The sequence below is a fragment of the Micromys minutus genome (assembly GCF_963924665.1).
Source record: "Micromys minutus genome assembly, chromosome: 25".
Lineage (NCBI taxonomy): Eukaryota > Metazoa > Chordata > Mammalia > Rodentia > Muridae > Micromys > Micromys minutus.
In genome coordinates this window covers 218520-229614 of record NC_137960.1, presented here as the reverse complement: position 1 = coordinate 229614, position 11095 = coordinate 218520, and positions in this window count along the sequence as shown.

Sequence of the window (11095 nt, the reverse complement as noted above, 5' to 3'; positions counted from 1 at the left end):
TTATCTAAATGAGTTCTGCCTCCGAGACATATTAGTAGCTCTCCAACCACAATCTCATTCACTTTGTCTGCAATACTTTTTGTTCTTTGTATTTACATAAACTTTTAATATCAACCTAATAATCTCAAACAACTACAAGGACTTATTTTTTATTACTCTAAGTGCCTATTTTTATGTTGATATCTTGTTGTTTTAATAGCTAAAGTTGTTTAGTGTGTTTTAAAATTCAGTAGTATGATATTTGTTTTGTATTGCTTTGTTTTTCCTATTATTTTTGTTTGTTTGTCTTTTCCTTGCACAAATTTTCTATGATTATTTAAGAATTTTGTAGTTAAACGTGAGTTTTTGGAAAGTTTTATATTTCAGTGAATATTATGATTAAAATTTCTGTAAAATTACATTATTGATACCCAAATTTTAAAAACTATAAGCCGTAGCACATAGTCTCAATGTTTGAGGGCATCCTGGCTAGGAAGTGTCTCGGGGTGTACTTAGGGTCAGACAGGAATTGGAAAAAACCTTCAGATTTGAAATTGGTTTTGAACCTGAAATTGGCTTCAGTGTGTATTATTCAAAAATTAGAACATAAAAAGTTAGATAATATACATAGGAATGAAAGCTCAGCAAGAAAATCACATAGAATTCAAGCTTTGTAAATAATTTATGCTGCTATTTTTCATACTTTCCCCTAAATTTTTATTTCCATGAACTGTGCTTAATTGTAACAGAGGGACTGTCTCCCTGAGGTCAAAAGTCTAGTACACTTGGCCCTGATGTCACTAATCTTCAAGGATTAAAAACAGATTATAGGCAAACAGGACTTATAAAATGAATAAAGCCAATTTTGTAGTGAGGGTTTAATACGACTAAGGTTCAGAGCTGCAAGAAAAAATGGAAAAGATCATTTACTAAAAATTGAAAAGATGAAGACAGACTAAGAAGCAAGGCTTTAAAGAGCCTTAGACACATCTTTTATTAGGATGAAAGGCCAGCATTCTAAAAGAGGTGACATTATTTTTATGATTTTTGGTTTTCAAAGTATTGAATAGTGAACAACAATAAAATAAAAACATTTGTTTTATAGACAGTAGCTACGGGCAACAAGGAATAGAGGCCCAATTAGGATTAGGAATTTAAATTAATTTTATAAATAATAAAACCAACTTATAATGAAGAAAAACAAAATCATATTAAGTTTGAACATTATGAGTCCAATATTTAGGTTAGATTATTTACTATTTCCTTTATCAGATATAGTCAAGAGAACAAGAAAAGTTATTTTCCTAAAGCATAAATTTACTTTCTCCCCAAAACTAAAATAGATTTCACAAGAAACCTTTGTATAGATTTGGGAAATGTTTTAAATATTCAAAAAAGCTATATATATTAAGTTTAATCTAGAAAAATATGGCCATTTGGTTTTAAGGATTCTACATGTTTTATTAACATCATTTACCCACTATGTACCTTGCAAATGCTTCTGTGAGTTTATTATCACACTAGTTAGCAAAAAGCAAAACAAGAGCAAAAACAAGCTCCTCGAGGGCTTCCTACCCTGAGCAATCTGATCACATTCACAAAAAACTGTCTTTAAAAATGCTTAAAAGACCTTAAATCTTTATGTTTTTAAAAGTAAAAACAAAAAAAGTTATTTTTAAGAATAAGAGTATGAGAAAAAACTTTTTGAATTATTGATGTCAACTATTTATTTAAGGTAATATAAATATATTATTTTCTAAATAAACCTTCATATATTCTGAATGATGGTCTGTCTTATAAACTTCTGAATAAAAGCCAATTGAAAATAATCCTCAGAATTTACAACTAAATGCATCCTTCATTTTTACTTGTTTTAACTGTTTTTTTTCTGTTAAAATTAGTAATGAATTACATCTCTTAAAAGGTAGATGTTACATCTGGCCAAGTGTATACTACTTTCTCTAAGTGAAATCTGGTTTTATGGTTTGCTCTACTTCATGAGCTATTTCCATTTGTACAAAAAACATATATGAAGACAGTGAGTCTTATACCTCCCTTTTTCATGAAATATTAGATCTCATGCTGATCCCACCCAAAACAAACAGGAATGTTAATTGGTATTTGCAAAAGAAATATCTATTTTATCAGCATAATCTGGTAACTAAAAATGCTTAGATTGTTCATCTTCTTGATTTGTTAAGTAGTTCTGCTTGTATCTACTATGAAAGTGACATGCCCCAAGGAAGCTAGTGACAAAATCATTCTTTGCTTTATGTGATATTGATCACATTGAAATTTTCATATTGGAAATTTTATTTTGTTCCATTTCTACTCTCTTACATCATATTGTTGAATTTCTATACTCGGTTATTTGGTTGTAAGGGATATAAAGTTGCTAAGATGCAACATATTGGTGCTTTCTCTAGTCCAAGAATCAGCTCCTTAAGACTTCACCATAGATCCTAACAGAAAAAATTAAACAACAGTATCAAGTATGATAAACATCAGTAACAAGGACTACAATGTTCCTTGGAGGTAACTATGCATTGAGATTTGATCCCTTGAGTTAAGTTGGATTTTGGTCATTTTGTAAACTACAAATGTGCTGTCATTTTAAGAAATAATTTTGAAATAATTATAATTTTAGACAGAAATAATGAAATTTATGTCTTTCCTTTTCTCTTCTCTAGCCTTACATCTTTGTTAGATAAAGGGAAGTAAGTTAAAAAGAAAAGGGTGGATTTAGAAATTATTTTAGAAATTAGTTATATAGAGATGTATTATTAAATCTGCTCCCAAAGAAAAGCATTTTATAGCCAGAACCTTAAATTGTATCTGTATATTTTGATGCAGAATTGAAGTTGTATTTTTTACAAAATTTTACATATTGGTACAAGTTTATGGTTTTCATTGCTAAATATCTTTGCATATTGATACAAATTTAAAATGAATTGTATTACCCTTAAATAAGTATTGTGCCTATGCAGCTAATTTAATGATTATTAGACATTCTAGGCCAGAAGGGTAAAGATAAAATAGATGCTCCAACATTATCAGGAATACTAAGGACTTCCCAGGCAGACAGATGCCTCTGTCAATTAAAATTTTGTTTAAATTTTGGAAGTTATGTTCTTTTTTATTTTTACTTTATCTTAAAAAACAAAGAAATGTACAAATTTCCAGCATTTTTTGCATAAAACTATATGAATACATTTTAAGGTTGTAATTAAGTATTTGTAGGTACATTTACATGCAAATATGTATATATGTAACTATAATATAGAAAAATAGGCAATTAATTTGAGGGGATAGGAGAAAAACAAGGAGGGGCTGTAGAAAGGAAAGGGGGATGTGATACAGTTCAATTTTAATTAAAATATATTCTTTTATTTGGTGTTGTTGAACTTAAATCTGTAAGTTGTTTCCGGGGTATTCAGAGCTTTCTGGGGTTAGTATTTCATTATCAGTGACTGCATATTATGTCTGTTCTTTAGTGACTGGGTTATCTAACTCAAAATGATATTGTCTAGATGCATCCATTTTCTTAAGAATTTCGTTAAGCCATTGTTTCTGATAGCTGAGTAGTACTCCATTGTGAAAATGTACAACAATTTTTGTACCGATTCATCTACTGAAAAACATCTGGGTTCTTTCCAGCTTCTGGCTATTATAAATAGAGCTGAAATGAACATTGTGGTGCATGTATCTTTGTTGTATGTTGCAGTGTCTCTGGGGTATATGCCCTAAAGTGGAATAACTTGGTCTTCAGTTATTACTATATCCATTTTTCTGAGAAACCACCATACTGATTTCCAGAGTGATTGTAACAGTTTACAACCCCACCAACAGTGGAGAAGGGTGCCACTTTGTCCACATTCTCACCAGCATTGGTTGTCATCTAAGTTTTGGATCTTGGCCAATCTGACTGATGTGAGGTAGAATCTCAGGGTTGTTTTGATTTGCATTTCCCTGATGGCTAAGGATGTTGAGCACTTCCTTAGATGTTTCTCAGCAATTCGATTTAGATCTAATTCCTTTATTTAGAATGTTTTGTTTAAGTCTGTACACCATTTTTTAATAGGGTTGTTTAATTCTCTGGTGTATAGCTTTGAGTTCTTTGTATACCTTGGATATTAGGCCTCTATCTGATGTGGGGTTGGTAAAGATCTTTTCCCACTCTGTTGGCTGCCCTTTTGTTTTCTCAACAGTGTCTTTAGCCTTACAGAAACTTTACAATCTCATTAAGTCCCATATGTCAATTTTTGACCTTAAAGTTCAAGCCATTGGTGTTCTGTTCATAAAATTTTCACCTGTGCCTATGAATTCTAAGATTTTCCGTACTTTTTCATCTAATAGTTTCAGTGTACCTGGTTTAATGTGGAGATCTTTGATCCACTTAAGTGTTGTACAAAGAGATACAAAAGGGTCTATTTTCATCCTTCTGTGTGCTGAGTGCCAGTTTGACCAACACTATTTGTTGAATAGGCTGTCTGTTTTCCATTGAATTTTTACAGCTCCTTTGTCAAAAATCAAGTGACCATGTAGGTGAGGGCTAATTTCTGGATCTTCTATTCTATTCCATTGATCCATGTGCCTATTTCTGTACCAGTACCATGCGGTTTTCAGCACAATTGCATTGTAATATACTTGAGATCAGGGATAGTGATTCCCGCAGATATTTTCTTGTTAAGTATGGATTTTGCTATTCTAGTTATTTTTTTATTCCAGGTGAAATTACACATTGCTCTTTCCAACTCGATGAAGAACTGGGTTGGAATTTTTATGGGGATGGCATTGAATCTGTAGATTGCTTTTCGTAAGATGGCCATTTTTAAAATGTTGTTCCTTCCCATCCATGAGCATGGGAAATCTTTCCATTTTGTAAGATATTCCTCGATTTCATTCTTTAGAGTTTTAAAGATCATGTCATACAAGTCCTTCACTAGCTTAGTTAGAGTCACACAAAGGTATTTCATATTTTTGTGACTATTTTGAGGGGTATATTTTTCTTAATTCCTTTTTTTTATTTTAAACTTTATTTTAAAAAACAAAGATAAAAGAAAAAAATTTAAACATTTTTGCATAAATGTATACAAATACATTTTTGTCAGTGTTTGGCTTTTTTTTCTTTTTTTTTTCAGGTTTGATACTCTGCATTAAGGTCTTAATACTTACAATGAGCAAAAAGTACATGTAAAACAGGATGTAACCCACAATTAGTCAAAGTTGTATTGGTGTGTAAAGATTGAGCATTATTTTGTTTGTTTTGTTTTGTTTCCTTTTTTTCTTGAACTTCACACAGTCTGTGAGTTGTTTCTGGGGCAGTCCGAGTCTCTGGGGTTAGCATATCACTATCAGTGACTGCATATTATGTCTGTTCTTTTGTGACTGGGTTATCACACTCAGGATGATATTCTCTAGATGCAACCATTTTCCTAAGAATTTGGTTAAGTCATTGTTTCTGATAGCTGAGTAGTACACCATTGTGTAGATGTACCACAATTTTTGTATCCATCAATCTACTAAAGCACATCTGGGTTATTTCCAGCTTCTGGCTATTATAAATAGAGCTGCTATAAACATTGTGGAGCATGTATCTTTGTTGTACATTGGAGTGTCTGTGGTGTATATGCCCAGAAGTGGAATAGCTGTATCTTCAGGTAGTACTATGTCCAATTTTCTAAGGAATCGCCAGACTGATTTCCAGAGTGGTTGTATCAGTTTACAACCCCACCAACAGTGGAGACGTGTTCCTATTTCTCCAAAACCTTGCCATCATCTGCTGTCATCTGAGTGTTGGATCTTGGCCAATCTGACTGGTGTGAGGTGGAATCTTCAGGTTGTTTTGATTTGCATTTCCCTGATGTCAAGCACTTCCTTAGATGTTTCTCAGCCATTTCATATTCCTCAACTGATAACATTTTGTTTAGTTCTGTACCCCATTTTTAATAGGTTTGTTTGATTCTCTGGTGTCTAGCTTTTTGAGTTCTTTGTATACCTTGGATATTAGGCCTCTCTGTGATGTGGAGTTGGTAAAGATCTTTTCACATTCTGTTGGCTGCCATTTTGTTTTCTTGACAATGTCCTTAGTCTTATAGAAACTTTGCAATCTCATTAAGTCCTATTTGTTAATCTTAACCTTAAAGCTTGAGCCATTGGTGTTTTGTTCAGAAAATTTTCTCCTTTGCATGTGTTCTAAGGTTTTTCCCTACTTTCTCTTTTAATAGTTTCAGTGCATCTGGTTTTATGTGGAGATCTTTGATCCACTTACACTTGAGCTTTGTACAAGGAGATAAGAAAGGGTCTATTTTCATTCTTTTTCATGCTGAGTGCCAGTTGGACCAGCACCATTTTTTAAATAGGCTGTTCTTTTTCCATTGAATGTTTACAGCTTTTTTGTCAAAAATCAGGTGACCATATACATGAGGGCTCATTTCTAGATTTTCTATTCTATTCCATTGATCCCCGTGCCTACTTTAATACCAGTACCATACAGTTTTCAGCACAATTTCCTTGTAATATAGCTTGAGGTCAGGGATAGTGATTCCCGAAAATGTTGAGGATGGATTTTGCTATTCTAGGTCTTTTGTTATTCCAGATAAAATTGCAAATTGATCTTTCCAACTCAATGAAGAACTGGGTTGGAATTTTGATGGGAATTGCATTTAATATGTAGATTGCTTTTGTTAAGATGGCCATTTTTAAAATGTTGATCCTTCCAATCCATGAGCATGGGAGATCTTTCCATTTTCTGAAATCTTCTTTGATTTTCTTTTTTAGAGGTTTAAAGTTCTTGTCATACACATCATTCACTTGTTTAGTTCAAGTCACACCAGGGTATTTCATACTTTTTGTGAGTATTGTATAGGGTATATTTTCCCTAATTTTTTGTCCTCATATTGTCCTTTGAATATAGGAAGTCTACTGATCTACTGATATGTTTGAGTTAATTTTATATCCAGCCACATTGCTGAATTTGTTTACTAGATGTAGGAGTTCTCTGGTGGAATTTGTGTGGTCACTTAAGTACACTATCATGTCATTTGCAAAGAGTGATATTTTTACTTCTTCCTTTTCGATTTGTATCCCTTTGATTTTTTTTTGATGTCTAATTGTTCCAGCCAGAACTTCCAGCACTATGTTGAATTGGTAGGGGGAGAGTAAGCAACCTCGTCGAGTCTCTGATTTTAGTGGGATTGCTCCAAGTTTCCCACCATTAAGTTTGATGTTGGCTGTTGGATTCCTGTATATTGCTTTTATTATGTTTAGGTAAGGCCTTGGATTCCTGTTCTTTCCAGGACTTTTAACATGAAGGGGTGTTGAATTTTGTCAAATGCTTTCTTAGCATCTAGTGAGATGACCATGTGATTTTGTTCTTTGAGTTTATTTATATGGTAGATTACATTGATGGATTTCCTTATATTAAACTATCCCTGCATCCCAGGGATGAAGCCTACTTGGTCATGGTGAATGATTTTTTTGATGTATTCTTGGATTTGGTTTGCAAAAACTTTGTTGAGTATTTTTAGATCAATGTTCATAAATGAGATTGGTCTGAAGTTCTCTTTTCTTGTAGGGTCTTTGTGTGGGATAGGAACAAGGGTTATTGTAGCCTCAAAAAATGAGTTAGGTAGTATTCCATCTGATTCTATCTTTTGGAATAGTTTGGAGAGTATTGGTGTCATGTCCACAATAAATGTCTGATAAATTTCTGCACTGAACCTGTGTGGACCTAAGCTTTTTTTGGTTGGGAGGTTTTTGATGACTTCTTCTATTTCTCTAGGTGTTATGGGATTATTTAGATGATATACCTGGTCCTGGTTTAACTTTATGATCTTTATCTGTCTAGGAATTCATGAATTTCCTCCAGATTTTCCAACACTTTCGAGTATAGACTTTTGTAGTAGGATCTGTTGATTTCTTGAATTTCCACTGTTTCAGTTGTTATATCTCCACTTTCCTTTCTGATTTTGTTAATTTGGATACTCTCTCTCTTTGCCCTCTAGTTAGTCTGGGTAGGGGTTTATCAATCATGTTGATTTTCTCAAAGAACCACCTCTTGGTTTTGTTGGTTTTTTCAATGTTTCTTTTTGTTTCTATTTGGTCTATTTCTGCTCTAAGTTTGATTATTTCTTGAGGTCTACTCCTTTTGGGTGTATCTGCTTTCTTTTGTTCTAGAGCTTTCAACTGAGATGTCAGGTTGCTAGTGTATGCTCTCTCCAGTTTCTTTTTGGACGCACTCAGAGCTATGAGTTTTCCTCTCAGTACTGCTTTCATTGCATTCCATAGGTTTGGGTATGTCATGTATTCATTTCATTGAATTCTAGAAAATCTTTAATTTCTTTTTTTATTACTTCTTTGACCCTGCTATCGTTTAATAGAGCATTGTTTATTTTCCATGTGTATATGGACTTTTTGTTGTCATTGTTGTTATTAAAGACCAGCCTTAGATCATGGTTATCTGAAAGAATGCATGGGAGAATTTCAATAATCTTGTTTCGATTGAGGCTAGTGCTGTGTCCAATTATGTGGCCAATTTTCAAGAAGGTGCCCTGAGGTGCTGAGAAGAAGGTATATTCTTTTGTTTTAAGATGATATGTTTTATAGATATCTATTAATTCCAGTTGGTTCATAGTCTCTGCTAGTTTTTCGGTGGCCTTGTTCAGTTTCTGTTTACATGATCTGTCCATTGGTGAGAGTGGGGTATTAAAGTCTCCCACTATTATTGTATTGGGTAAAATGTATTTTTTTATGCTTTATAGGGCTTCTGTTATGAATATGGGTGCTTTTGTGTTTGGAGCATATTTATTAAAGATTGAGGGTTCCTCCTGATAGTTTTCCCCTGTAATGAATAAAAAGTGTCCTTCCTTATCTTATTTGATAACTTTTATTTGAATATCTATTTTTTTTTTTTTTTGATATTAGAATGGCCACTCCAGTTTGCTTTTTTAGGCCATTTTCTTGAAAGATTTTTTCCCAACCTTTTACTCTGAGATAGTGTCTGTCTTTTTCTGTGAGATGAGTTTCCTGCATGCTGCAAATTGCTAGGTTTTGTTTATATATCCAGTCTGATAGCCTATATCTTTTTATTGGGGAGTTAAGTGTAGGGAGCCGTTTGTGCTGCACCCAAACATGGCGCTGGCTTCCCACCGAGAACTCAGCAAACAGAGCTGTTGCCCAGCCAAGAGACTTAATGCGCATGCGCCATATATGTCATAGCCCGCTCTTGGGGCATACTATTGAGTTACTGGAGGGCGCACCAATCAGGTAGCAACACGAGTCTCCTAGGCATATATAGCAGTGCATTTCTCCCCCACGAAGAGAGGAAGATAGTGGAGAGATTGCGGGAGACCACGTGGAGGGATGGTGGAGAGATACCACATGGAGAGAAACCCGATAGGAGAGATTGCGGGAGATCCCACGTGGAGAGAGACTTGGTAAAAGAGATTGCACGAGATCCCGCGTGGACAGAGACTGGACAGAGAGATCGCACGTGGGAGACTGCGCGTGAGAGGTCGCCTATACAGTAGAACCTGGTAGGGAGTCCCTGGCTCAGAGAGAAGTTTCCTGCTCAAGAAATCCCCTGCTCAGAGTGCTGTACAATAAAGGTTGTCCGCAGAAGAATTCGGTTGTTGCACGCCTGTTCCTATCGGCAGGAAGCGTGGGCGCGTGAGAGTTAAGTCCATTTATGTTAATAGATATCAAGGAATAGTGGTTGCTGTTTCCTGCTATTGTTGCTTTGGTAGGTTGAATTGTTTATGTGTGTCTTTCTTCCTTTAATATTCTTGCTTAGAAGGTTTTTTTTTTTTTTTTTTTTTGTTTTTACTTTGAGGTGGTTCCCCTTATCGTATTGGGTTTTCCACCTATAATTCATTGTAGTGCTGGGTTTGTGGTCATATATTGTGTGAATTTAGTTTTATCTTGGAATATCTTCATCTTTCCATCTATGGTGATTGATAGTTTTGCTGGGTATAGTAGCTGTGGCTGGCCCTTGTTCTCTCTTAGGGTCTGCATGATGCCTTTCCAGGCTCTTATAGCTTTCATAGTCTCTGTTGAGAAATCGGTTGTGATTCTCATTGGTCTGCCTTTATATGTTACACGATATTTTACCCTTACTGCTTTTAGTATTCTTTCTTTGCTTTGGGCACTTGGTGTTTTGACTGTTATGTGTCGGGAGGAATTTTTTTTCTGGTCCAAACTATTTGGAGTTCTGAAGGCTTCTTTTATACTCGTGGTCATCTCATTCTTAAGGGTAGTGAAGTTTTCTTCTACAATTTTGCTGAAGATATTTACTGTGCCTTTTAGTTGATATTCTTTGCCCTCTTCTATTCCTATTATCCTTAGGTTTGTAATTTTCATTGTCTCCTGAATCTCCTGGACATTTTGGGTTAGGAGCTTTTTGGCTTTTGCATCTTCTCTGACTGTTTTGTCTGTGTTTTCAATGTTGTGTTCAGCCCCCAAGATTCTTCCATCTCTTGTAGTCTGTTGGAAATGCTTGTAGCTGTGACTCCTGATTTCCTCTTTAGGATTTCTACCTCTAGGGTTGTCGCTTTCAGTGTTTTCTTTATTGTGTTCATTTTTGCTTTAAATTCCTTCTTCCATTCCTTCATCTCTTTCTGTTTTCTTCTAGTTCTTTGAGTTCTTTGAGTTTTTTTTTCTTTATCTTCTTTAAAAGCTTCTAATTCTTTATGCTTTTTCTCCCGTTCTTGTTTAAGGATCTCTATCATCAACCTGAGGTAGGATTTCGTGTCTGAGTCTTCTTTTTCTGGAATGTTTGGTATTCTCCTTTGTTGTGTGATGGGAGAGCTGTGTTCTAGTGTTGCCTGGTTGTCTTGGTTTCCTTGGGGTACGTTCTTTCACTTTCCTCTTGCCATCTTGTTTTCAGTGATTAGTTCTTGCCTTTCCCTTGTACCTGGCCTGTTTTCCTGGATCTCCACTGTTCCTGTTGACAGATGTTCTGAGTGAGTGCCTGTTGTGCACCCCAGAAGCTGCCAGCTGGGAACAGAGGGCCCAATACCGCCGGGTTCCTGGATCCCTGGATCAAACTGGGCAGGTGCACACTTTCCTTGTGCTCCGCTGAGATCTCTCTGCCTCCTGGGTAGTCAGAATTTGTTTT